General features: G+C 32.0%; 1 long non-coding RNA gene and 1 pseudogene across 1 annotated transcript; both read left to right on the top strand.

The window, feature by feature from the left end:
* Window positions 1-8,759: 8,759 nt before the first annotated feature.
* LOC11407037 (uncharacterized) lies at window positions 8,760-9,272 on the top strand. The gene is made up of 2 exons (XR_003012267.2): window positions 8,760-8,912; window positions 8,994-9,272. It is a non-coding gene; the product is annotated as an uncharacterized lncRNA (long non-coding RNA).
* Window positions 9,273-20,228: 10,956 nt separating this feature from the next.
* On the top strand, window positions 20,229-20,848 carry LOC11410911 (uncharacterized; annotated as a pseudogene).
* Window positions 20,849-27,479: the final 6,631 nt, after the last annotated feature.

Genomic DNA, 27,479 nt, shown 5'->3' on the forward strand with positions numbered 1-27,479 from the left:
AGACGTGGCTTAAGGAGATTGAGAGGATTTTTCGGGTTATGCAGTGCACTGAGGATCAGAAAGTGCGGTTTGGTATTCATCAGCTAGCCGAGGAAGCTGATGACTGGTGGGTTGCTCTTCTGCCTACCCTTGGGCAGGAGGGAGCTGTTGTGACTTGGGCTGTTTTCAGGAGAGAGTTCCTGAGAAGATACTTTCCGGAAGATGTTCTCGGGAAGAAGGAGATCGAGTTCCTTGAGTTGAAGCAAGGAAACATGTCTGTGACAGAGTATGCTGCCAAGTTCGTGGAGCTGTCAAAGTTCTACCCGCACTATACTGCTGAGAATGCTGAGTTCTCGAGATGCATCAAGTTCGAGAACGGTTTGAGGCCCGACATCAAGAGGGCGATTGGGTACCAACAGCTAAGAGTTTTTCCGGATTTGGTTAATAGCTGCAGGATCTATGAAGAGGATACGAATGCTCACTACAAGGTAGTGAATGAGAGGAAGGGCAAGGGACAGCAGAGTCGTCCTAAGCCGTACAGTGTCCCCGCTGATAAAGGGAAACAGAGGATGGTCGATGATAGGCGGCCTAAGAAGAAGGATGCTACAGAGATTGTGTGTTTCAATTGTGGTGGGAAAGGCCACAAAAGCAATGTCTGCCCTGAAGAAATCAAGAAGTGTGTTCGATGTGGCAAGAAAGGTCATATTGTAGCTGAATGCAAGCGTACGGACATTGTGTGTTTTAACTGCAATGGAGAGGGTCACATTAGTTCACAGTGTACTCAGCCTAAGAGGGCGCCGACTACTGGTAGAGTCTTTGCTTTGACTGGTACTCAGACAGAGAACGAGGATCGTTTGATCAGAGGTACTTGCTATATTAATAATACTCCTTTAGTTGCTATTATTGATACTGGTGCTACGCATTGTTTTATTGCTTTCGATTGTGTTTCTGCTTTGGGTCTTGATTTGTCTGATATGAATGGAGAAATGGTTGTCGAAACTCCAGCTAAGGGTTCGGTGACTACTTCTCTCGTATGTTTGAAATGTCCTTTGTCTATGTTTGGTCGTGATTTCGAAATGGATTTAGTTTGTCTACCTTTGAGCGGTATGGATGTGATTCTGGGTATGAACTGGTTAGAGTACAACCACGTTCTTATTAATTGTTTTAGCAAGTCAGTGCATTTCTCTTCCGTCGAAGAGGAAAGTGGTGCAGAGTTTTTATCTACTAAGCAGCTGAAGCAACTGGAACGCGACGATATCTTGATGTTTTCGTTAATGGCTACTTTATCTATTGAGAATCAAGCAGTGATTGATAGGTTACCGGTGGTGTGTGAATTTCCTGAAGTTTTTCCAGATGAGATTCCTGATGTGCCTCCAGAGAGAGAAGTTGAGTTTTCTATTGATCTTGTTCCTGGAACGAAGCCGGTCTCGATGGCACCTTATCGTATGTCTGCTTCCGAGTTATCTGAGTTGAAGAAACAGTTGGAAGACTTGCTTGAGAAGAAGTTTGTTAGACCAAGTGTTTCACCTTGGGGAGCGCCAGTTTTGTTAGTAAAGAAGAAAGATGGTAGTATGCGGTTATGTATTGATTATCGGCAGTTGAACAAGGTAACTATCAAGAATAGGTATCCACTTCCGAGAATTGATGATTTGATGGATCAGTTAGTGGGTGCACGTGTTTTTAGCAAGATTGATTTGAGGTCAGGTTATCACCAGATTAAAGTAAAGGATGGAGATATGCAGAAGACAGCTTTCAGAACGCGTTATGGTCACTATGAATATAAAGTTATGCCTTTTGGTGTTACCAATGCACCTGGAGTGTTTATGGAGTATATGAATCGCATCTTTCATGCATTTTTGGATCAGTTTGTGGTTGTGTTTATCGATGATATTTTGATTTACTCCAAGACTGAAGAAGAACATGCTGAGCATCTGAAGATTGTTTTGCAAGTGTTGAAAGAGAAGAAACTTTATGATAAATTATCGAAGTGTGAATTCTGGTTGAAAGAAGTGAGTTTTCTAGGCCATGTTATTTCTGGTGATGGTATTGCAGTGGATCCGTCTAAAGTTGAAGCGGTATCACAGTGGGAGACTCCTAAGTCAGTTACTGAGATTAGAAGTTTCTTCGGTTTAGCTGGTTACTATAGAAGGTTTATTGAAGGGTTTTCTAAGTTAGCTCTTCCGCTAACGCAGTTGACTTGTAAAGGTAAAACTTTTGTGTGGGACGTCCATTGTGAGAACAGTTTCAGTGAATTAAAGAAGCGTTTGACGACTGCTCCAGTGTTAATTTTGCCGAAGTCAGATGAACCTTTTGTGGTTTATTGTGATGCGTCCAAACTGGGTTTAGGAGGTGTAGTTATGCAAGAAGGTAAAGTGGTAGCTTATGCTTCAAGACAGTTGAGAATTCATGAGAAGAATTACCCTACGCATGATCTCGAGTTAGCGGCCGTAGTCTTTGTATTGAAGATATGGAGACATTACTTGTATGGTTCGAGATTTGAGGTGTTTAGTGATCACAAGAGTTTGAATTATTTGTTCGATCAGAAGGAATTGAATATGAGACAGCGAAGATGACTTGAATTGTTGAAAGATTATGACTTTGGTTTGAATTATCATCCAGGTAAAGCTAATGTTGTTGCAGATGCCTTGAGTAGGAAGACATTGCATATGTCCGCTATGATGGTCAGAGAGTTCGAATTGCTTGAACAGATTAGAGATATGAGTTTGGTTTGCGAATGGTCACCTCAGAGTGTGAAACTGGGTATGCTGAAGATTGATAGTGAATTTCTGAAAAGTATCAAGGAAGCGCAGAAAGTTGATGTCAAGTTTGTAGACTTGTTGGTTGCTAGAGATCAGACTGAAGACAGTGATTTTAAAATCGATGATCAAGGTGTGTTGAGATTCCGAGGAAGAATTTGTATCCCAGACAATGAAGAGATTAAGAAGATGATTCTTGAAGAGAGTCATAGAAGTAGCTTGAGTATTCATCCGGGAGCTACGAAGATGTATCATGATTTAAAGAAGATTTCCTGGTGGTCTGGTTTGAAACGAGATGTGGCACAGTTTGTGTATTCATGTTTAGTTTGTCAGAAGTCGAAAGTTGAGCATCAGAAACCTGCTGGAATGATGGTACCTTTAGATGTGCCAGAATGGAAATGGGATAGTATATCCATGGATTTTGTGACGAGTTTGCCAAATACTCCTAGAGGGAACGACGCAATTTGGGTTATTGTTGATAGATTGACGAAGTCGGCTCATTTTCTACCGATTAATATTAGTTTCCCTGTTGCCCAATTGGCAGAGATTTATATTAAGGAGATCGTGAGGTTGCATGGTGTTCCTTCGAGCATTGTGTCAGATAGAGATCCAAGATTTACTTCTAGATTTTGGAAAAGTTTGCAAGAGGCTTGGGGTTCGAAGTTGAGGTTGAGTTCAGCGTATCATCCGCAGACAGATGGTCAGTCGGAGAGGACAATTCAGTCGCTAGAGGATTTTTTGAGAATTTGTGTTCTTGAGCAAGGAGGAACTTGGGATAGTCATCTTCCGTTGATCGAGTTCACATACAATAATAGTTATCATTCAAGTATTGGAATGGCACCTTTCGAGGCTTTATATGGTCGGAGATGCAGAACTCCGTTGTGCTGGTTTGAGTCAGGTGAAAGAGTGGTCTTAGGACCAGAGATTGTTCAACAGACTACTGAAAAAGTTCGGATGATCCAAGAGAAAATGAAGGCGTCACAGAATCGACAAAAGAGTTATCATGATAAGCGTAGAAAAGATCTTGAGTTTCAGGAAGGAGACCACGTGTTTTTGAGAGTCACTCCTATGACGGATGTAGGACGTGCTTTGAAGTCAAAGAAGTTGACCACGAAGTTCATTGGTCCATATCAGGTATTGGAAAGAGTTGGAACGGTGGCTTACCGAGTGGGTTTACCGCCGCATCTTTCGAATTTGCACAACGTTTTCCATGTGTCGCAACTTCGAAAGTATGTTTCGGATCCATCTCATGTAATCCAAAGTGACGATGTGCAAGTTAGAGACAACCTTACGGTAGAGACTTTACCGGTGAGGATTGATGATCGTAAAGTGAAGACGTTGAGAGGCAAGGAGATACCTATCGTGAGAGTCGTTTGGACGGGAGCGACTGGTGAAAGCTTGACGTGGGAGCTTGAGAGTAAGATGCTGGAGTCTTATCCAGAGTTGTTTGCTTGAGGTAAATTTTCGAGGACGAAAATCTTTTAAGTGGGGGAGAGTTGTAACGCCCACTTTCGTTTAATCGTTTATTTAATCGAGTTTAGGTGATTATATTATAATTATATAATATATGCATGATTTTGATATGTTTTGATGATTTATGATGATTTGATCGATGACGTGATGAGTTATGAGTTTTGGAAGATTTGATAAGGATATGAGAATTATTTTATTGTTAAATAAAATAAAGATTTGAAAATAATATAAAATATTTAGTTAAGGGCTGTTTTGATATTCTAGATAGTTTTGGGGGAGAAAGTGAGATAAGATAAGTAATTAAGAAGAGATATAAATAGGGAAGACCTAATTTTTAGAAAAACATTGTTGTACGTACGTTTTTGGAGAAAAAGCCAAGAGAAGAGAAACCAAGAGAGGGGGCTGCGATTTCTTCATACAAGGTAAGGGTGAGACTAATAATTCAATAACGTTGATTGTTGTAATTTTGATGATTAATTGACAAAGTTAGGATTGATTTAGAAAAGTTTTGGAATTAGGTCAAAACCCTAAAAATTGATGATCAAACGGTAAAACTTGATTAGATTGATGTAGAAACCGTCCTATAATCTTAGAACATGTTTAGGATGGATTATGGAATCAATATTAGGCTTTGAACCATGTTATTTGATGGATTTTCGAGAAAACCCGTATTCTGCCCGAGCTTCTGTTCATCGCTCGCCTTGGCGAGGGATGATTCTCGCCTCGCGAGCGTTTCTGGCATCGCTCGCCACGGCGAACAACCCTTCCTCGCCTCGCGAGCTTAGGCAGAGAGCATGTCATATTTTGTGTTTCGACCTTTTTAGTTGGACCTTGGATGCCTTAGAGTGCCTGAACATACCTAGTTTTGATTAGGAATGAATGTAGGATCAGATTGAACCCATAACAACACTAGTTTGGGAGATGAGTGGTACTCGCCATGGCGAGTAAGAACTCTCGCCTCGCGAGCACAACTAGAATTTAGATGCTTGAGTGTTTGTGCGATCTGTGTCGCACGTGTTGATCAAGAGTGAACCCCTAATTGGTAATGAAACCTAATGATGACGTTTAATGCAATCTGTAAAGCCTTTAAGACATGTTGTCGTTAATTAAGCATGATTAATGTATTGTACAATCATGTAAGATATGAAAGTTAATTATGATGCAAATGATTGGCTGTTGATATAATGATATCATCTTGTTATGTGACTTGTTTATGCTGCTTCCGTTATTTAACTAAGTGCATATGGTATATGATGAAGTTTAGCTCCAAATTATTGGATGCATGTTGATATGTTGAATTACGGTGTTTTGTTGTTAAGAGTCCATGCATAACATATCATTGAGCTTAGTCCTCACCACGTTTATTAGGAGCTTTGTCCTCCGCACGTTTTATAGGAGCTTTGTCCTCCGCACGATTAAAGTATATTAATACTTATGATGACGATTGGTACCACATGCATATAAGGAGTCTAAGAGCATTGTCACATTGGCATGATTAAGATGCCTTGTTGATAATGATTGAATATGTGATTACGTGATAAGTGTTTATCAATTATGTTATGTTGTTCATGATAATTGGATATATGATTACGCAATAACTGTTTAGCAATTATGCAATGTTGTTAAAGAAATGATTATGATGTTAATTTATGATTCGCAGTTACATTGATTAATGTTATTTTGTTATGAAATCTCACCCCTTCTGCTTGAAAATGTTGCTCTTCGTATGGGTAACTTGCAGGTGATCGTGCTTAGTGTGCAGTTGCCGTCGTGAGTGGCCTTGCCTTCTCTGTGTCGTCTAGGTCGCTCTGATACGTAACGGGATGGGGTTATATGCTATAACATGCTTCATTCTTTTACGTGAACTGCTATGATAATTTCTGTTTTGATTAACTCTTTTGAGATACTTTATTGGGGCCTGCGTGCCAAACTGATTTATGGTTAATGAACTAATATTCCGCTGCTATGTTAAGATATTATGTGAAAGTTAAATTATTATTTAACTGTTTTTTTGGATTACGTTTCTATGTGATATCCCGTTTATGGTTTTTACTCTGATAAATGTTTAAGAAATTTGTATATTGGAAAAACGGGGTGTTACAAGTGTCACTGTTGTAGAAAATAATGTTTTGTTTTGCATACATGTAGATGGAGTTGTAATTGCTAAATAGTTACTTAGATGAAAATTGTACATTTGAAGGTTATGTAAAGAATATGATGTAATTTATCATGATTATAGGTTGAACGTGTATTGGTAGAAGTTTTGTTGGTATTGTTTGGTTCAATGTTTGTATTGTGTACTTCAATTGCAAACCCTCTTTTAAAGAACTGCAACTATTTGTGGAAATTTATGTGTATGTTTTGTTTTTGACCGAATTTATGTGTATGTTAATGTATGGATTCTTGTGTTTTTTACTTCATTCAATGTTTATTGTAAATTTTATGATATGATATACACCTAGAAGATAGACTTCACTCTACACACTTTGATTCCATGCATGTTACCCTCCACCCCATTCTGTTGAGTAAGCCAATAGAGATGTAAAGTAACAATAGTTCGTCATCTCAATCTAGCAATAACTAATTAAGTCTAATTGTAGGTCATCTGAATTAGAGGAGAGGTCGAATCTTTATCGATCAATGAACTAACTTCAATTTAATCAATCACAAGTTAAGCCTTAAATTAGTTCATCCGATTCATAAAAAATATCAAACTTTTGTTGACCAATGAACTAACCACAACTTATTTGATCACAAGTTAAGTCTCATCGTAGTTCATTTGATTTGTCTTATTAATTTTTAATACTATCTTTTAATTAAACACTATCTTAAATATTGTAATAATATGGTTTTCAAATTATTAAATCTTAATTATGTATCATGTTTGTTATTATTTTCTTTAAATAATAACAGAAATCCCACGTTCCAATTTAAATAAATATTTTGAAAAAATAATTTAATATATTGATGAACAAAATACTCAAACTTACGTTGCAATTGTTTCTGAGGTACAATTCTAAATTTGCACGTTTTAAATTTCAATTGAATTCAAGATTAGCTCTTATTCAGTTCTATATTTTAAGAAAAGGGTCAATTATCGATCCTGTCAAGGTAGTGGGTCACTAGTTGAACCCGTACTAATTGAAATGCATGATTGTTTATTTTTTATGATACGAAATGCATGATTGTTGGTGTACTTTATATAAGAAAAATTAAATTTAATGACAAATAATTTTATATTTAAAAAATATAGGGTTAATACCTCAAATAACCCCTCTAATTTGGGCAAGGTGTAAAAATAGGCCATGTAAAAAGACACAAATTTCAATGGTATAATTTTTTTATTCTTCATATTTTAACCTGTTACAAGGCTATTTTTATACATTTTTTAATCCTTTACTTGGACTATTTGAAATATTAACTCAAAAATATATCATAAAAAGGAAAACAAATATAAATTATGTTTCAATAATTATAAGTTATTATCAGAGCTAGGCTCATCAATCAAGATCGCATGACTCATTCCTACTATACTAGGAATAATCCTAAATCATCAACAAGACATTATGGTACCTACTTGGTCCTTAATTCATCAGCACACATACATTCTATTTTCCATGTCCCTCAATTGAAGAAGGCAGTAGAAAACCATCATGTCTGTCACACAAGAATTACTTGTGGATTTCAAGATGATGGATTATTCTGCCAAATAAACAAGGAAGAACTAATACAATGAGACAAACATTCCTTACGTATCACACATCGAGCTCATGAATATATTGTTGTGTTCCCCATGTAAGACTTTGTGAACAAGTGAAATGGTTTAGGTAAAACTATCCCAAATGAAGACGTAGTTAATAAGGTAGTGTTGAGTTATGTATTTTCTTCAAGTTCTTTTAATTAAACGTTTTAATTGAACGAGAAGAAAATATATTCAAAAATAACTTAAGGGAAAATTGTTAGAAGTAAAAACATAGTTTCAACCATCCATTTCTTGTGTTTTTCATAACCTTAAGTAGCAAAACAATGATCATATAATTCGAATAACATAGGAGCTTGTTGAGAGAAAAATTGCACAAGGCATCGTCATGTGTATCTATAGAGAAAATGTAGCTTGATCTTGGAGAGATGTCTCATTTGTAGTTAACTTTGATTTGATCCAATAATACACTCGATTAATGCATAAATTTTGTCATCTATTAATGATGCATGATTTCTACAAATAACTTTGCCAAGGGACAACAATATTATTCTTTTTTTATTTTATTTTAAAAAGATGCTTATAGAATTTCAATAATAATATTATTCCTTTTTTGTGATTTTTTCTTTTCTATTATGAAAGGTTATAAAATAGTGGAAATTTATTAAATAATAAAATGAAGGAAGTCTTATGATTGATAAGTTTTTTTATGTGATCTTTTTACAAAGTGTGTTAAAGTGACAAACACAATAATTTAATGTAGTTGAGAGAGATTCCATAATTATTCTAATTTTATGAAGGGTTTTTTTTTTATTTTTTTTTTATACAATTTTATAAGGCTAAAAACTATTTTGTTGGTGTAAGGAGAATGCCAACTCTATAAATTATAAAATGATAAAATCATTTGTTACATGCAAAGAGGGGATACATGGCTGGAATTATCAAGTTTGTTCATGTTTTGATTATATTTCTTTCTCTTTTTCATGTTGTAAAGAATGACGATGGTAAGTTACTTTTATTATTTACAAATTTCCTTATTCATAGACAATATTTATCCCATGTTAGTTGATTTTTTTTTTCATCAGGTTCTTTTTGTTTTAAAGATTCTGATTGTCCAGACGAGATGTGTCCGTCTCCTTTAAAAGAAATGTGTTATTTCCTTCAGTGTAAATGTGGTGTGGATACGATTGCTTAGATTACGTGACTACATGATTATGTATTTTTTTTTTGTTACATCATGATTATGTATTTAGTGTAACACCCTAAATCCAGACTTTAATTTATTAAATAAAAGGATGTTACAAAACTCATCATCTGTCATTCAATAAAGCAATAATAATTCATACTTCAACAACGGAAAATAATTCAACTTGTCATTTTAAGAAAAATATTCATGTCTTCAACATCAACAATGGGAATGACAAAAGTTTCACAAGACTCTAACTCAAATGGAAATTAAATTTCAACATTTTAACCTCAACCCTGGTGTTACAGATCAGAGCATACATTCATCAACTACATAAGTTCACTAAATAAAAACAACAAAATTAAATCCCCGTCACCACCTCTTACGCGTCCCGCAACTAGAACTTCTCATCCTGAGTATTTGTACCCCATGGATACAAACACCATAAATACAACGACAACAAAGGGGTAAGAATACACATCATAACATTTAATTGTGATACATTAATCAATTACATAAACACTCATATCGTCATTGATTTCCATTCACTTCTTATTCATAACTTCATCTAGATTACACATCTTCAACATATACATCATACACTTATGATTAGCAAGTATCACTACAACATTTTTTGGCTTTAGTAGTTCTTTTCATTAGCACATAAATCACATATGACACATATACATCATAGGCACATCATCAATACACATCACATACACCACATATATCACATATACATCATATACACTTAACATGAGCCATATGCAAATACACTTTGTTCCTAGACCTATATGCAGACCGATACCGGAACCTATCGTCTTTATGATCTATGCCAGGGTTGTGTTTCTGAACATACACCTATCTTTCGTCTTTCGTCTTAATGCAATATGATATGATGCATGCAGACTCACTAATCACCATATAGAAAATACATCATCAACACGTCATTCAACATATCATCTTTGCAACAAATAATTCATCATCGTATTTTTACTTGTCATTATAGAACAAGTATGTCTTTTGTCTTTATTCGTCTTAACTACATCTTTTGTCTTTAGTCGTCTTTAACAAACATCATCTAGTTCTTCATTTATCATCATCTTACATGAATTAATATATCACCATTTACTTCCCATCTTACATATATAACATCTCCTTTTTAATCAACATATTATATGCATTCTTATATAACGTTTTCATCCCTTGCTCGTTCATCCTCACCTATAGAATTCCTCACTCCACTTTTACTACACCTTACCCTCTGCGGTGTATTCTCTGCTTCGTCTTAGTTTTAATCCCTTACCTCATCATTACTTCCACTTATAAATTCCTATCTTCACATATTGACTCATCTTCATCGTCGTCTATTACCTTAGGCCACTAACATCATATATTCGTTCTACTTAGGTATTTTACTCTTTAATTTTAACTTATGTTATTAGACTCAATCTTTAATCTACGGTTCTTCTATTATCTTCGTCTCTTGTTTATGAACTAGTCCTAAAACAATCCCCCTTTCTTCACTTATCCCTTATCTTTTTTCTCATTTATCTCACTCTCTTCTAATCAATTCCTAACATGACTCACCTCTCTTACTACCCCTCATGTCATTCATTTACTTCATACACAACTCCCTATCTTCATTTACATTTCACCTTGACAATCCCCTTATCGTCATCAAATCTCTAAGTTCGACCTCGCTATTTACATCGTTATGGCCTTGTCTCATTATTCATAAGTAACTCTACATTCATCCTTACCGCAACTAACATCTCTCACCATATCCTTTTATTTCATCTACTCCTCTCTATCCTCATTTACCTACGCCTCATCGTATCTTCATCATTACCATTTACCTTGACTCATTTTCTCTTTAATTTGCAATTTTCCTAAGTTCACGCTCTTCACATAGTCTTGTCGCTACATTTACCCTTTACTCTAGTTTACTATTGTTTTCATCTTTATTAGTTCACGAGTAATCCTTTTACAACTCTCTCTAATTTTCTTAGGGAACCTTTCCTAACTTTGTTTTCGACCCTAAACTCGTCCTAAATCATCACCGTAAGATTACCCTATCATTCTGACCCTAATTTCTCATTAACCTATCGGATTATCTACTCTTTTTAAGGCCAATTCCAAAAATAACACCCTACACTAATTCTCTTCAATTCTAATGTTTCAACATCATCATCATGCACCTTCATCGTTGTTTTCTGATCGAAATTCACATCATAACAACATTAACAACTAAAGGGCTAAAACAACCCCCCATCATAGAATAAGGTACCATAAAGTGAAAGCAATCCCCCTTACCTCGAAATATCCAAATTTGTGGTGCTTGGCTCTCTTCTCCTTAGCTAGGGTTTCCCCCTCTTCTCAATTCTTTTCTCATGTTCAACAAGAATGTTTATTCTGATTTTCTATCTCTCTATTTATACTAGATTATTGGGCTATTCACGTATTATTATTTTCCTCTCTTCAACTTACCATAACTTTACTTCTTCTTTCCCCACTTATTTTATTACTTCTACTCTGCACCTCCCACTTCTATTTTCTCATCATACTAATCCGCATCACCTATCAATCACTATCACAATCCTATTTTTCTTGATAAGAGTATAATACTTGATTGCACTATCATCATAACAATATTTAAAACTCTACCTATTTAACATCATTAATTTAATAAAATAGAAATTCGGGGTGTTACATTTAGCGCCAGATTCAATATAGTACACAAATATTTTGCTAGAATATTCAATGAGTTATCATTTAGTTATTGTCTTGACATCCAATAATTAGATTTTTTTTGTTGTTCTAATTTCACGAACTTTGTAGTTACGACTTTGTACTACAAAATGATGGTAATAAAACGAAATAAGTCATCAAATATTTTTTTTTTTTTTTAGAAAAAGTATGCAAATAATATAATTTACATTATTTTACTCTCTTAAATTCGAAGATATCCACATGGTCTTCTTCAATTCAGGGATATCAAGTTTTTGTTCCAACCCTCAAGTTAATCAATATATCTTTAATAGTAAAGTCGAAAAATAGTTATTATGTTACTTCTATGTCCAATTTTATATTTATATCATAATGTTGTTACATTTATGATTTTTCTCATACTTCAATTTATATTTCTCTTACATTTTAATTTTTTAAAAGCTACACAAGCTTTGTTCGCTTTTTAAAAATATGGAAAACTAGAATTTTACTACAAAACTATAATAATCTACTACAATAACTATACATGTATTAATCATGCCAACTATAAGATATACTATAATTTATGTAAATGACAAAATTATTCTTGTAAAAATATATTTAATTCATTAAAATTTGAATTCAAATTCTCATAACTTTTTAATTATTATTTATTTTAAAATTCTAGTTTATATATATATATATATATATATATATATTTATATATTTTTCTTATACTATAAATAACAAAATTACCTTGTGATATATTATACATATTTTTAACACTATAAATAATTTTATTTTTTAGTTTAACAAAAAAGTATTTTTTATTTAATATAAAAGTATATTTTATTTATTTATATTTTAAATTAAACTTTTTAAGGGAGGGTGAGGAAATTATTTTCTTATATTATCATAATGTTTAACCTTATCAGTTTTTCACTCTCTTCATAAATCTCCTCTCCCTTCTCTCTAAGACAACATCTCGTATGCCACCACTGTCAAGACGTTATTCCGTGGTGGTGCGATCGATTCAGTTGGATTCATGACACCACGTTCAAACCAGGATGGGTCTTGTACCTGATGAGAGATATTTGAAACGACGTCATGTTCCTTGTTCTTGATCGTTTATGCCTTTGGTCGTCATCGCAGGGTCGTGGTTCATTGCTTATTTGGTTTCAATCTAGGTTGGGTTCTGGATTCAGTTGTTGTTTGATTAAGTTCCACGTTGGGGTTTTCGATGGCTTCACCACGACTATTCAAACTATCGATGTTCCAATGGTGTTTGGTTAATTTTAAATTGTTGATCCTTGTTTGTGAGGCGTTAGGTTTGGAACCTCTCCATTAACTAGACTCGCTCCGGTCTAGGTTGATTTCAAGACTGGGTTGGCTGGTGCATGTACTCATTATTCTTTTGAATCCATCAGTGTTTTGTTGGCTCTCCAAGGAACTGTCTTGGTTTAGGTCCTGCTAGCTTGGATTCAAGTATTCTCGGGATTTAGTTTTGCTCAAAAGAGCATTGGCTATGCGAGTTGGTGCTTTTGGGCATTTTAGGCGAGTTGGTTAATTTTGATTCATTAATTAATAGATTAAGTTCATCAAGTTTATAAGACAAACCTCTTTTTTTGTACCTATCAACTGAGTTAAACTCACGAAGACATAAAACAAACCTCTTTATTATGGAAGTACTGGATGTAGCAATTTTTCAATTGTAAACTTATATAGGAATAATTGTGTGTTTTCATCTTTCCCTTTTATCACCTGCTCCCAAGTGTCCCCTGGGTTCAAGTTTGGGTAAGTTGAAAAGTAAAAAAAAAAATCTTTCCCTTTTTTATCTTTACTTGGAATGTTCTGCACACTTTTTCTTAACATGTATTTAATTAAAATGAAAAGAAAAATAGACTTTTGATAAATAACTTAACGAAAACTTTAAAAAGTAATATACTAAACCCACTTTCCATTTTATGAGTAAATACGAGTGACGTTGGACACAAAGTGTGTAACTGTAATACCATGTCGGTGAAAGAAATATATGCTACAAACAACATTAGCATTTAACATACTAAGAAAATTGTGTAAGCAATGATTTTGTAGGAACATATTCCATTCGATCACTATTATAAGCAAAATTTCACATTTTAGATACATTGAATAATTAATGTATCTAGTTTATGATAAAGACTAAATATATTAATTATTCAATGTATCTAAAAAGTCAGATTTTGCTTATAATAGTGATCGGAGAGAGTAGTTATTTTCATATCTGTATGCTATATCCATGTATCAATTAATTCTAGATTCCTTCATGCAATATAAAGTTGATTTTTTTACTCAAAATTATATTCTTTTTTTATTTACCGCAAAGTTTCTTAAGACTAAGCAAGTCATCAAAAAAATTTAAAGCAAATGAAAATATATTATCATCTCATTTGGTTTTTTCTGTACAAATTATCATCTCATTTGTTTTTGGTACAATCTCATTTTTTTTATTTAATTCCCTAACATGTGTTGACTTGAAACCTTGGAGTGATGTCAATTTTAGCAGGTTAATTTGACTTCATCGTGTCATACTTGCTATATTTCTCAAAAAATAATGAACCAAAACTTTACCGAGGAAGAAAAGATATATCCTATAGAAACAAATCAACTTTACTTGACTTTGGTTAATAATAATTTTAATTGTTTTTTATAATAAACAATTTTTTTCTTAAGATTTAATCGAAATGTAATATTTTTTATAATAAACAACTTTACTTGACTTTGGTTGATAATAATTAGTCCTTGCTTGAAGGCTAAATATACACCATGTCTAATATGAGATGGTTGCTGATCGTATAACAGGCTCACGAGATTTTTTTTTTTGTCCTTTACTTATTTTTTTTGGGGTTATCAGTCATTTACTAATTGTTTATTTGCATTTGTTTATTTGCTTTCTTTTAAATTTAGTTATAATATGTTAATTGAAAATCTTTTTAGATTTGACTTAATGGTTGTTATTTCAAATCTAAAAATGATATTAGAGCAAAGAACTCTATGAATTGTAAGTTTTTTTTTTTTTTTTTTTATGAAATGAAGAAGTTTTTCCTAAATTATGATGAAGATATTTTTGATCCACTTGCAAAAAGTACAGCACAAACCCAAATCTTTTAAAAGGGAACACCTTAATTAATATAGCCCTATAAGATCCAATTGCGTTAATCTTTTGAAAAAAGTTGTTTATTCGGCTTCATCAATATTGTGTATGAACTGTAGATCGTGCGTGATGCTATTTCGCGGTGCGACTTCGTCGAAATGACATTACGTAGGCTTTTTTTTTTTTTTTTTGACACTCTTGAAAAACCAAAGGAGGAAACTCATATTAGACTAACGATTTAATGTCTCTGGGTTATATTCTTGGGTTGAGAAGCACTTCACAAACAATTTGGATAGTGAGATCCCATTAGAGAAAGGATAAAAAAGTTTTCTCTCATTTTCTTAGTGAAAAATGGATAGAAATTAGGGTTTGTTTTATGTGATTTAGGATCTAATTTCTTGTAATTTCGTTGTATCACTCGATTTGAGGGTTGAACTATGTTAACAAATTTTTGTGTGTTGTTTTCTCTTCTCTATTATCTTTGTTGTTTGAATAAGCTTGTGGTTTTACTTCACACTTATATTTTGTTATGTTGTTGTTGTTGCTTAAAGCTACTTTGATTGGGATGTTATTTCCTTTTGCTCCACACATTTAAAGTTTATTGATGTGGTTTTAAGTTCAAATTCACAAGACGAATGTGTGTAAGGTTTAGTTGTGACATTGTATGGTGTCGCGTCACGAGACGAATGTGTGCAGAGTTGTGTATTGTGATACCTTTGTGCACTGATGAACTGATTGTCAAGTATCCTTCCCAACTCTATTTTCCACCATTGTTGTCCAATGCCGACTGACGCGAGGAATTGCACCACCCCGAAGCACCTTGGAAAATAATCAGTTTTCTCTTTGGTTCTTCACTTATGTTATTATCTTTTACTTTAATATTATTGTAATAGATATGTATCAAGAGCTGAATTTGATTATTGCAACACACTTGTTTCTCTATTGTGCATCTTTCGGTTCCATATGGCAGCATATAAGAAATTAGTTGGGCATTTCAGGAGTTGATCCGCTTACTCTACATGATCATTTCTTTTAGTTTACTAACTCTATTGGAATGTCACGAAAACGACGTTCTTTTAAGCAGTTTTGTGGCTATTGTGTGTGTGGATAGTTTGGAATGAACGCAACAACAGAATATTCAAGAATACTCAAACTACCACGACAGATCTTTTAGAAAAGGTTAAATATCAATCTCTGTGGTGGCTTAATGCTCAAAACGCCAATTTTGTTTATGGCAATTATAACTGGTGGTCGGACTCGTACTATGTTTGGGTATCGACTGGCCTCTCCTTTGTAATTATACAGTGACTATTTGTTTTTGGGGTGGTCTCTTTAATACACCTTGTGCTTTAGAGGATCCATCGCCAGTGTTAATATATTCTATTTTTTATTCTTAAAAAAAAAAAATTGATTATAACTAGTTTATGTTTAATGTGATACTCACTAAGTCAACGTGTATTTAAAATTTAAAGGAGAGACAATTTTTAAAAATAGTAGGGACTTAAAACATGTAACTTTTTTTGTTGTGTGATTAATTTGGGCATGACATAAAGTAGAGACCGATTTATGGACCAATTATAAATACCAAGTTAGTGACCATTAGAATGATATTTTGGTCTCGAAAAGAAATTTATCTAGTAGTTGCACAAAACATGGTCACATGTTTCTACCAAGCAAATGTAGCTAGATTTTAGAGAAATATCTCATTTGGTAAGTAACTTTGTATCCAATAATACACTCAATTAATGGGTAAACATATTGTCACTTTGTTGTATTATTTCTAAAAAAAAATTTGCAATTGTCAAATAATATTATTATTTTCTTTTATTTTCCCTTTCATATCATGAAAGGTTATAAATAATTGAAATTTAGTAAAAAAAAATAAAAAATAAAACGAGAATGATCTCTTATGATTGGTAAAATTTTTGTATGACGTTTGATGTGTTTAAGAGACATTTAATGACTATTATAATTTTACAAGGGTTTTTCTTTTATGATTTGATAAACACTAAAAATTATTTAGTTGATAAAGGAGAGGATACGTTCTATAAATTATAAAGTGATAAAATCGTTTTTTTTATAGGCATAGGGTGGAAATATGGCTAAAATTATCAAGTTTGTTTATGTTTTGGCTATCTTTTTTTCCCTTTTTCTTGTTGCAAAGAACGTCAATGGTAGGCCATTTTTATCATTTTCTAATTTCCTATTTACTTCGCACACAATATTTATTCCATTTTAGTTACATTCTTTTATTCTTTTTTTTATTACGTCAGGTTGGACATGTGTTGAAGATTCTGATTGTCCAGCAAATATATGCCAGCCTCCCATGCAAAGGATGTGTTTTTACGGTGAATGTGCATGTGTTAGGAGTAAGTTTTGCACATGATTATGTATTTAGTGCCAAAACCAAGAGAGCAAACAAATGTCATGCAAGAATATTTCATGAGTTGCCATTTAGTTATTGTGTAGACAACTAATAATTTGATTTTTTCTTTCTTTCTAATTTTATGAACCATATAGTTATGGCTTTGTACTCTAAGATTATGATATTGAAATGAAATAAGGCAGCAAATAATCTTATTTAAATTTTGTCTTTTGTATCTTTGATTTCAAATATATCGAAATGACCTTCAATTTAGGCATATTAAATTTTATTTTCAGTCCTACCGTCTATTTTTTTTAAGCAAAGAAGGAAACCTAGTAGTGTGCTAAAGCTCTCCTAAATATATAACCTAAAGAAAAAGGTGGTTCACAAATGAGGAGGGACCTAACCAAAACCTCCACATGGATTGATAAACCTATAGTTCGAATTCACAACATGATTGTGTGCAAGGTTTAGTTGTGGTGATGTATGGTGTCGCATCACGAGACAAATGTGTGCCAAGTTGTGAAGAATTGTGATATCTTTGTGTACTGATGAGCTGATTGTGAAGTATCCTTCCCAACTATATTTGTCACCATTGTTGTACAATGCAGACTGACGCGAGGAATTGCACCACCCCGAAGCACCTTAAAAAATAATCAGTTTTCTCTTAGGTTATTATCTTTTACTTTAATATTATTGTAATGGATATGTATCTAAGCTCATTGTGTCTATTTTATGCCTTGCTCGCTAAGAGCTAAAACCCTTTAATTTATGTTCGATATTGTGAAATTTGATTATAACTTGGTTATGTTTAACGGCAACTAAAAAAAATATGGTGATACATACCATACATTTGGTTAACCAAATTTTTTTAGAGCGGTACAAAGATGTTTACACATTAAGATGTCAACCTATCTTTATTCTATATTCAATGTGATACTCATTAAGTCAACGCGTATTTAAAATTTAAAGGAGAGACAATTTTAAAAACTAGTAAACCACGTGCATATTTTTTTTATAGGGAAGAAAACATGTAACTATTTTTAGGAAATGCAGGGAAGAAAACATGTAACTACTTTTTGTGTGGATTATAAGGGTAAATAAATAAATAATTTTCTTATCTTATCATGATGTACACCTAGGTCGTATCCAGATTAGAATTTCCTGATGGACATCTAGCTCATATCGAGAGACATGATATGCTATTTCAATATTTTTTTTTTTTAGAAATTAAACCTTGTCATCTCTACTTACACATTAAGTGAATAACAGTTTTTTCAATAGCTTCCTTAAAAAAAAAAACAGGTTTTTCAGTAGCTTTATTCTTCCAATTTTAAAATTATTATTTAATCAACGTGGACAGTGATATCTCTACATGTATATTACAACATAAACACTTTTCATGTCAACTCATTAAAAAAAGGTGACACATCATAGTGTTTAGGAACCAAACTTAAGGTTGGGGTCAAAATAGGACGGTTCGATGGCCCGGCGACCCCGGACACTCGTCCGGGCTTCAGCCCAAATCTTTTGCAATTTCTTATGTAAATTTCTATGAATTTCTTATATAACCCCTATAAATTGGACAATTCTTTAAATTTTTTGATTATTTGCTTGCAATTTCTTATGCAAACACATATAAATGTGTTGCAATTTTTTTTTTGCCCGGGCTTTACAATAATCCTGGCTCCGCATCTTAAAGTAAAGGGACTAAAATGTTTGATTTTGAAATGGGAATCAAGTTTCATTTGAATATGATAAAATAGAGATGCCAAAATTGCAAATAAGTGTTTTATCTTTTATTTGAATTTGTTTTCAAATATTTTTTCAATCTGTTTTCAAATAAAGTTGTTGATTTTAATCTATCTATCGAAAAACGAGGGTGTTTCTAAATGTAATAACAATTCTTTTAAAGAGTGTAGAAATTTTAAATTAATTTATAAAAGATTTATATATTTTATAGGTCAATTCTATAGTGCACAAATGAGACAAAGTCTTGAATCATGAATAAGTTAGTTTCCATCAATACATCAATAAATCTCTCCATTTAATTAAATAAAATATGACGTGGCTTATTGATACAATGGTGATAAAAACACATGATGCAAGACCATTTTGTTTATGCTTGTTAGACAACGTTTATTTTATAATATATTTTCTATAAAGAAAGTGTATCTTCTATAATCTTAATCAAGTCGCGTTTGACATTATATATGGATATTTTTATAGGTTGGGATTCAAATCATGATCTGAGACGGCACGAGAGACTAGCCTTATTCGCTAGACTCAACATGTGTTAGTGCGTATCACTAATTTTAAGCGTTGATAACAAGCGTATACGATAAAATAGATACTCCTCCGTTCTATAATGATCGACTCAGTTGACTGTTTCATATATACCAATACACAAATTTGATCTTTAATATTTTTAATTATTTATTAGAAAAAATTATTAAAAATTTGATGTTTCAAAAATATTTATGAAGACAAATCTGACAATATCTTATATGCTACCATTTATCTTTATATTTTAGTCAAAAAATATGGTCAATGTATGTCTCGTAAATAATACACATAGTGAAACTAGATGATTCGATGTGGGACAAAAAGAGTATATAATTAAGGATAGTAGAAAAAACGGATAGAAATACACATGTTGTAACATACTGTTTCTAGTCAATTATAAGATAACTAGCTTTCAATTTTCTCCCTAAAAAAAACTTATAATTTTCTATCTCCAAGAATAAGATTAGAAGAAACTTAATAAAATGAAAGCTTGAGAGCCAACACCATCACCATTGCAGATTAATCAAATTTCATTATATTCACTCATTGAACCTAACATCACCATAATGAGAGTTACAACAAGAACATTATAATCTGAATTCTTATTTTGATGATTTGATCTTGTTAGAGAAAATATTTTAATGGCTTTTCGTGCCTTTAGATCACAATCGGTATCAACACAAGGAGCATATAACTTAGCACACAAAACAACAGAGGAGCATGTTCCAAGCAAAGTTGCACAAAGCACGGTCGCATGTTTCTACAAAGCAATTGTAGCTGGATTTTGGAGAAATGTCTCAGTTTTATGGTGCAAAAATCTTATGAACCATACGTTACATGTCATGGTCGATAGCGTAGGAGATGATTCACAATTCAGCTGCAAGATTGATGTGAAGCCATGGCCCTTTTGGAGTAAAAAAGGATACAAAACATTTGAGGTTGAAGGGAACCACGTGGAAGTTTATTGGCATCTTCGTAACGCGAAATTCACAGTAGTCCTGAACCGAGTAGCGATTACTACGTAGTGTTAGTTTCGGACGAAGAGGTTGTTTTGTTGTTGGGAGATTACAAGAAAAAGGCATACAAAAGAACAAAATCTAGGCCTGCACTTGTCGAGGCGATGTTACTTCTGAAGAAAGAAAACATTTTTGGGAAGAAAAGTTTCTCTACGAAGGCGAGGTTTGATGAGAAGTTAGAAAACAAATATTACATTTTCATACGGTCAAAACACACAACCAACTCAAAGGGTGTTAACTGTTAAACATTGTTCATTCTCTATGTTAACATGCCCCCTCCATTTTAAATTATAAGCAAAAAGCAATCAATTATCACTTAATAAAAATACCAAAACATAATAATTTGGAGTATAGCTTTTTGTGTTCTGCTCTGAATTAGTTTCACACAAATAAGTATAAACAATTTTTATTGATTATTGGTTATGGAGAAAATAGGAGAGAGTGTAAATTGAATATAATTTGCATTCAATTTTATCATAATAAGTAAAAAAAATTAGAAAGTTGTTTTTCTAAACATGATTAAATAGGGTAAAAATTTGTATTTTTTGCTTATAATTTTAAGACAAAGAAGATAACTGTTTTTACTATTTAGGATTGAAGGAGGATAGAGTTATGAAAGTATAAGAAATCTTTCAAAAATAAATGAAACTATATGAAATATTAAGTAATACATGTGCGCACGCACGCACGCAAACATACACACATATATGTACAAACATACACACACATATATGTATCAGTATATTAAGTTCATTTCTTTAACTATAAAATTCATAATAGTTGTACTTTATTTTATTTACTTCTCATCGACAACTAAGACACGTAAGGAGACATAACCAAATATTAGGAATGAAAAACATATATATATATATATATATATATATATATATATATATTGGTGTGAAAGACGGAATTCGATCTGCTTCCTATTAGTCCTCTCCCATTGATATGTTAAATGTGACCAAGATCAAATTATTCCAACAAAACATGAATCTTAGTAATTCAGTTACAAATAATAACATAGAAATATAGTGTTGAAGTCACATTAAAACAGATAATTATGGTTAATAAACATAACATAAGAAAAACATAAGCTTATGAGAGTTATTGTTCTAACAAAAGGTGACCTAAAAGTAGTCAATTATTGATGCAGGCATTCGGGGTGAGTGTCTAGACATAACAATCGATATTGCTCATGCAATAACTTACCTTCATATGTACACGAGTATGTCACATAAAAAGCAATAATATATTAGAACATATTTCAATTGTTTAAAAAATTTAGTGTATCTAACTGTACTATCTGGGAAGGCTATTAGCAATATCTGTTCAAGTAACCTTAAGAAACACATAACTTAATAAACATAACTAATAGATGGTTATATTGTCATTGATCGAATTAGAGTTAATAAAATAAACATAACATAAGAAAAAGGCTAATAAACATAACATAAGAAAAGGTATAGGCGGTGAGACATGAAAGTAATTTGTACGAAAAGGGAGAAAATCAGAAGAAAATTAAGAAATTTCATTATCCCATATCCATCACCATGCTTCTCTATTCTAGCAGGAGAGTAGCTCACTTCCACCACCGGCGACGGAGGCGGAGGGTGAAGGAAGGATGGTGCAACCAACACCACACTCAACCGGTAGTAGTTGTGGAGAAAAAAACTTAAATAAATACCGATTTGTTCACATGGTGAAATCAGAGGAAGTAGAAGAATGAGAAGAAAAAAAAAAAAAGGCGTTGATGAACATAAGTGAGTGAAAGTGAGAGTAAGTGAGTGAGTTTCATGTCATATTTGAAGAAAAGAAAGAAAATGGAGAGATTGAGTGAGAGGATATGCATGGGGGGAGGTGTGTTACAGATAGAATGAAAAATGACAAAAAATGAGAGGAAAGAGAGAGAGGTATGTGTTGTTTTGTTTGAAGAAAGAAGATGAAAAACTTAACCGAGTCATAATATATGCATGGGCGGTCCCATTTTGTTTTGTGAGACCCTTTCAATGGAACAGTTTCTCTGTTTTTTTTTTTAATCTTTGTTACATTTATTATTATTGTGCATTTATTTAATAACATAAACAAAACAAAAACAAAAAAGAGACAATACCAAATAAATTGGAAAATCATATTTCTACATGATAAAATTATTTGAAAAATAATTTTTGTAGAATTATTTTGTGACAATTTTTATCTTTTATACTCATATCATGTTCCTCTTTCTCTCTATTGTTTCTTACCATTAAGAAAAAATGAATTAGTGGGTTTTTATTAATGAAACAAAGTGATTAGAGTTAAGTGGTTAATGAACTTCACTAAAAGACAAGTCATAACATGAATACGATTTATGAGAGTTAGTTTGCGTTAGTAGAACTCAAATCGTATGGAACAACACAAATCGTAAGAAACAAAGTGATTTTTTCCGATACTAATTTCAGTGAATTAGTTTGTGCTTTTAAGAAAATAATAATAAAATTTTGTATCATAGTAATAAACAATAGAAAACACAATATATGGAAGTTTCTTATTATTCCAAAGATCACTTGGACTGAATAGGACCGGAGAAAACGATTTGTGTGCATAACATAACATATGACTGCAAGGCAAGAAAGAGGTTGGGACCAGATATAAACATAAACATGTGACTGCACTATAAGAAAGACCTTAGGACCGCATACCATTACATATGTATGATTCCACAAAAGAGGTTGGTATAACAATTGTTCCAAAGGATTGAATAAAGTGCTAGCTTGGACAAGACTAATTAATTTTAGAAGTAATGAAACCTAGTTTTGACAATGGTAAGTTATTTTCTTTTTGGTTAAATTAATTTATTCTATTAGCTCTTGAGGTAGGAGGAATTTTAATATGGTCATAACACCAAATAAATAGTGTTTGCACACACATATAAAGAAGCATTTTCAATAGTAAAAATGAAATTGATAAAAAAAATGATTGAATATTTTTAGAATAATTTATTTACGTGTGTTCGCTCAAAGACTATTTAGCTGGTCTTATAACCATAGATGTGTGTATTAAATACTTTTGTATAAAATAATTTGCTCGTAGCTCACAAAATCTTGTTTCATTAGAAATTTAAGATTGTATGTTACATTAATTTATATTTTAGCTTCTCACCATTTAATTTTTAATGCAAGGATAAGTAAAAGAGACTAATAGTGAAAGAAAATAACATACTAATCAACAAAAAAGGATAAGTAAATGATAGAAACAATTTGGAAGGGCCATCAATGATCATCATTTCATTTTCAACTATGTTATTTTCAACTTCAACTCTATTGCTAACAGTCACATGAATGATGCACCACACCACATTTCTATTTTGGTATATTCATCTTAATCACATTACTATGAATTTTCTTCTCTTTTTAATTGGCATAAATAATTATGTGTTATTATCATATGTATTATTTAATAATGTGTATTGATGTGTTATTTGACGATGTGTTATTTAACGATGTGCACAAGATAAAATATTCGACGATGTATTATTTAATGATGAGTTATTTGAAGATGTGTTGACATAAATATGTGTTATATATAGATGTGTTATTTGAAGTTGTGTGATTTAAAGATGTGTTATATAAACATGTGCTATTTGAAGTTGTGTGATTTAAAGATGTGTTATATAAAGATGTGCTATTTGAAGTTGTGTGATTTAAAGATGTGTTATATAAATATGTGTTATTTAAAGATGTGTGATTTAGAGATGTGTTATATAAAGATGTGTCATATAAAGATGTGTTATCTAAAGATGTGTATTTGTCGAGTCATATAAAGATGTGCATTGTTGAGTCATTACTTGGTGTTCATGCATTCATGGTCAGTCTAATTTAAAGATCGGGATAAATCAGTAACATACCTCTGATATACAAAACTGGTACCACATGCATATATAGTCGAGTTAGCGACATTGTATTCACTGTCAAGCATATTTGAAGATATAGTATATTTAAAGATGTAGTGGATATAAATTAATAATATACCTCTGATATCCAAAATATTTAAAGATGTAGTGAATTTGATTATATATTTAATGATGTGTAATTTGTAAATTATTTGATAATGTGGCATTTAACGATGTGTAATTGATCTGTTATTTAAAGATGTGAAATTAATTTATGTTCTATTTAAATAAGTGTAACTATTTTAAGATGTGATATTCAATGATGTGCTTCTATATGATTATGTGTGAATGATCTGTATTTTTTTAAATGTGTACTTGATATACTTAAATGGTGTTGATACTTGTATGTTGTATAAGATGTTGATTCATGCATATTGATTTTTATAAAACGAAGGTTTATATTTAAATGTGAATATTATTCGTATGTGATGTATACATGCCTAAATGTAAATGATGAGTTCTTTGTTATGGATCTATACATGTGTTTATGCATTTCTTATGTTGAATATATTCTCACCCTCTAGTGGCGGGTTGGGCGCCTACACACTTGTGGTGTAGATTTGCAGGAAAAAGAAGCTAAGTAGCATTGAGTAGTTGGAGACGTCGTTGGCGCTTACCCATTTATTTAGTCACTATTGTTGGAGTGTTATAGATTCAAATGCTCTGATTAGTAACACCGGAGTCGGGACGATTTGTTTTTGTTTTTAGTCTTTCCTTTGCTTTAGAATTCAATTTGAATTCAGCTTTGTTGAAGATTCTTAATGATGTGACAATTTTATTAATGTTTTTTTTTTCTTTCTAGAATTATTCAGCTGCGATATTTTTGAAGTTATAAATAAAATTGTTTGAATTTTTATGAAGATATGTGACACCCTTGCATGTTTATTTATTTTGAATACATTTTTATTATAAAAATAAAATGTGGGATTAAGTTGTTACACCTGACACAAAGAAGCTTCTAGTTATTCTAACCACATGTCACCGGCAGAAAGGCAGTTTCGTACTCCTTATATGATATGATGCGAGAAATGGTGATATTACAACCACTTTATGACAATTGGTTGACAACTCTCTCATGTTTATATTATGTTTTTATTTTTATTTTCTATTGTTTTTGACTAATAAAAAGAGAGAGAAAATAAGTTGTCATAAAATTTGTCTCAAATGATTGTTCAAATATTATTACTGATAAGATAATTTGGTCTGTAATGATATTTTAAAAAGAAAAAAATGTGTCTATTTATCTAAATTTGTAATTAGGTGACATAATTGGTTATTGTCGGCCTGTTTTAAATTCTTCCTTTAGAAACTCCCATTTTAAGTTTGTTAGGAGACCAATCGATAGGGTTGTTTGTGCTCTTGTAAATGTGATCGTGTCTTTAGCTATTTTTCATATTTTTATTGATACAAACAGAAAGACAGACATTAATATTCTCTTGACTTTGCAAATGTCTTGTTCATATGTGATGGAATTGGTCATTCTAAAGACCACCTATAATCAATTTGGACGAACACTTGTAAATATTGTTTTCGAAGTTGGATGAATTTAAAGGTTGTGGATCTTGATTTATTGTTGACCTTTGGTCATTGAAATTTTAGTTTGGTTATTAGAATTTTAATTTGGTTTTGTTAATGACTCAATGTCTTCTAAAAGTTCAATAATGTATCATTAGAGTGTTGCTAGCTTATAGTAAAATATGAATGGGGAATGTTCCAACCCATGATCATTTTGATTACAGTTTTGATATTTTAACATTTCAATGAATGAAGCTTATTTCCTGTAAAAAAAAAAGACACTAATATGTTCGTCTATTTTTTTTTTTTTTGGTACAATGTTCGTCTATTTTTTTTTATATTGCGCTTAATTGCATTGATACCAATTTCGGCACATACGATGATCAAATATGTTTAACAGATAAAATTAAATAAACTTTTTGTAGTGTTCATTTTGTCCAGAGTGAGTTGTTCTTATTCTGTTAGAATTTGACTAATTTTTAAGTATCATTAAGAAATCTCCGTGAAAGACTAATTTTTAAGTATCATTGAGAAATCTTCATAAATTTAGCTTAGTTGGTAGAGATATTAGATATTATATGCAGGGGTCGGAGTTCGAACTCCAAACACCCTACCTCTCCATATTTAAAATGTGTAAGCTCTAACCACTAGGATACTTGAGAAGAAAAAAAACATCATTGATAAACTTGGATCTCAAGGATTTTGCACCTAAAGAAACAATTATTTATTAGTTAATAGTTATTCTAATAGAGACATTGTTTATCTTAACACATGGTTTGTTGTAAAAAAATTATGGTTGAGCAAACATTGATAAAAAGGAAACAGTGACGTCATTCATAATTGATTCACATGTATATGGATTAATTCTTAAAACAAAGTAACAAATAACTAAGGAATCAACATATAAAAATGCCAATTAAGGTAAAAAGTAACTACTCCGGACCGTGACTTGTAATCACATGAACTCCATCCCTTTTATTGTTATCCCTACCAATAAACAAAAACCTTGAAATATGCATGTAGTTTAGAGGAATGATATTTTGACATCCAATTTTTAACAATTTTTAGGGATAATCTTTTTCCTCAATTCTTATTGGATGATAACAATAGAGAGAGAAAAAGGAAGAAAAATAATAAAAGTATAATGAGAGTATAAAATAGAGTTGTCACAAAAGTTGTTGAAAATCGGATGTCAAAATATTATTCCTCATAAGTTTATTGTATGGGTCCCATCTTATTTTGTGGGACCATAATTTCATGCAATGCAATGTGCATCAGGTGACACCTTTGTTATTTTTTTTAACTAACCAACTTTAAATTGGTTGTACAAATATCATTTTTCATTGGTTATATACTAATATAATTTGAGTGAATAGGCACAAAAAAAAAACCCTCAAATTATAACTTTTGTTAAAAATCCCCCTAATTTTTAA

This window comes from Medicago truncatula, chromosome 5, assembly GCF_003473485.1.
Source record: "Medicago truncatula cultivar Jemalong A17 chromosome 5, MtrunA17r5.0-ANR, whole genome shotgun sequence".
In the NCBI taxonomy this organism is placed as follows: Eukaryota; Viridiplantae; Streptophyta; class Magnoliopsida; order Fabales; family Fabaceae; genus Medicago; species Medicago truncatula.